Here is a 2905-nt window from a genome sequence, read left to right as displayed (position 1 = left end):
ATGAATGAACCGTGAGGACGAATACAGTTTGGTTGCTAATATGGTACTCTTTCATCTTTTTTACCATCTCCATAGACCAGAACAATGAGAAGAATCTCCACTTCTACTCAATGTATTCAGCCACACTCACATGTTCAGTACATTCGAGGATTTCTCATACTTCTGACTTTCATAGTTTACAGTAAACCATTTAAGTAACTGTTTATAGACAAAGAACCTTTGTAGATTCTGCTAGCTACGTTTCTATCAGACCAGTTTAGCCACCTATATTATGTAAAATGCATAAACTAAAGGTTAGAGCGTGTTCACACGTCTGTGCTTTTGTCACTGCTTTTCTCTAAGACAAAAACACAGAGCCTGAGATTATTTTATCTTTTCTTAGTTTATTAGTAAAACTCCCCAAATTGGGCCATGCTTCTAGCCCGCTGTGGAAGGAATGGTTGCACTTGAGAAAGGGCTATTGGCCTGAAACATGTTGTGTATTGTTCAATAAGGAAGTGTTGGAGTTATCTCCGGGTGAGCGCTGTTCCTTGGCCAAATCTTATGAGGAGGCTGGTCCGCATGTTCATAACAGATTATAGTTGTCACTGGATTTGATCGTGTGGTCTGGAAGGTTAGTCTCAGTCACTGAAGCTAGGGCAATGTCCTATTTCAATGTCTGAAACTAATGTTAATATTTTAAGTGAATCCCAAATGTTTCGTCCATTTACGATTTCTAGGAAATTTTGACTAAATTGGGAAAAAAATGTAGGGGGAACTCTGGAATAATTAACCCTTCCTCTCCCAGAGTATTTGGAGTCCCAGGGGAAGATACAAACATAAAAAAAAACATTTTGACTTACCTCTCCTGGACTCCAGCGCGCTCCCGGATGATTTCGGCCATCTTCAAATATTGGAAGCGACATCACTTGAGCTGATCTTGCATTGCGACACATAAGGAGCATAGCTAAATGTGTTACGTTGTTTCCATAGCTCTCATTGACTTCTATGGGAGTTACATAAACAGTGTAGAGAAGGGACGCTTTTCTGTTTAACATTATATTGTGGGCACACCAGGAGAGGGACTTTATACTGTGGGGGCAGATTGAGAGAGACTTGATGTGGGGCATACCATGTACTTTTGGGGTCTAATAATGTGTGGGCTTAGAGAAAAATGGATAGGAATGAGCAAAGTCAAAGAGTAAGTGACTGGAGCCAAATTTGGAACGATGTGCATAGCGTTCCGCACATTCTGTTCCTCGTTCAATCCCTTGGTATGGTGTTATACGATGACTTTCTGTGTCTTATCTGTGCCAGTTAAAATTCTACATACTATATAATTCTAGCATACTTTACAAACATTAAAAGACTGTTACTGGGAAGGAGGTCCAGAGTAACGGTGTTTTCAGCTCTGTGCAAAGGTCCATCTTGTGACTGGACACATTAGAAAGGTAGAAAGCATGGAAACAGGAAAATAAATACATGTTCTATTGACATCTAGTGGCTAATGTGAAAACTTAAATTGAAATTGGTGATCTACACAAGCATCTCTCCTTGTTGCAATGCTACATTTTTTTTTTTTTTAACCTAGCATGCTGGAAGTTATAGTTTTGCAACTCTTGTAGATACACAAGGTTGGGATCACTGATTTCAGGTATATATTCACATTTGAATACAGTTTCACAGTTTATATTTATACGATTGGAAAGAAATAGGTCTGAAACTTTTATAAATGTATCACATTAACCGGTGCAAGGCCAGGACATTTTCTCCATTTTTCATGACCTTTTGAAAATAATTTATTTTGTATTTCCTTCTGTTTTACGTAGGGTTTCTCATAATTCTATACTAGAACTTTGGGAGAATATGCAAATCTGTCTTCCATGATATAATTAGGAAGACAGTGCCTCAGTCATGCAGCCCACTAGAGAGTACTGCCTGAGGATATGCAAATCTGTATTCCATGATGTAATTAACTATGGGAAGAATATGCAAATCTGTCTTCCATGATGTAATTAGGAAGTCAGGTGCCTCAGTGTTGCAAACCAATAGAGGGCGCTCACTGGAATGTGCAAGCCTGTCTTCCCTGATGTAATAAGAAGACAGAATCTCAGTGAAAATAGCCCAATAAAGGCTGCTCCCTTTAACATCATGCTCGACCTTCCAAGAGGCCTTAGGAAGACAGTGCCTCAGTCATGCAGCCCAATAGAGGGCGCTCCCTTTAACATGATGCCCGATCTTCCCAGAGGCCTTTGCTGCAATGAAATGATGTGGGATTTTACCAAGTACAGTCTCTCAGCCAAGGACAGCTGTTTCAATCTGATTGGATCTCTTCAGCCCGGCACAGAGAAGACTGACTTGGCAGAGGTGAGAGGCTTCTAGACAGGGTTAAGGGGATATCGTCACTCCTTAGGGAGAGACCATCATTTAATTAATTAATTGCTTAATAAGACTCCACACACCTAAATGGTGGTCTATCCCTGAGGAGTGACAATATCCCCTTAACTAGAACTTTGGTGATTGGCTCAGAGATAGCAGTCCCTATCAGACCCTGGACCTTGAAAGGGCCCCAAAGTTCCTTGTAGCACATAAAATACAGCTATTCTAAATGGCTCAATTCAGCTAGAGGCCCCATTGCAGATTTTGCCCTGGGTCTAGGAACTTAAAGTTACACCTCTACCAACCAGGGTAATAGCTATATGGGATACAATATGGGATACAAAAGTAGAAGTCACACCTATGGCATCTGAGTTCCCCTGGAATACAAATGCTAATTAAATATTAAATATCAATTAAATTGATAATGTTAATATTTTTTTTTTTATAGATCATGAAGTACAAGCTGAGAAACAATGGTTTCCTGAAGGTCACACATTAACTATTCTGTTTCTTTTATCTTTTAGGTATACTCAAAAATTACCCAGAC

This window comes from Leptodactylus fuscus, chromosome 3, assembly GCF_031893055.1.
Source record: "Leptodactylus fuscus isolate aLepFus1 chromosome 3, aLepFus1.hap2, whole genome shotgun sequence".
Taxonomy (NCBI): Eukaryota; Metazoa; Chordata; class Amphibia; order Anura; family Leptodactylidae; genus Leptodactylus; species Leptodactylus fuscus.
Note: the sequence above shows the minus strand (reverse complement) of the source record.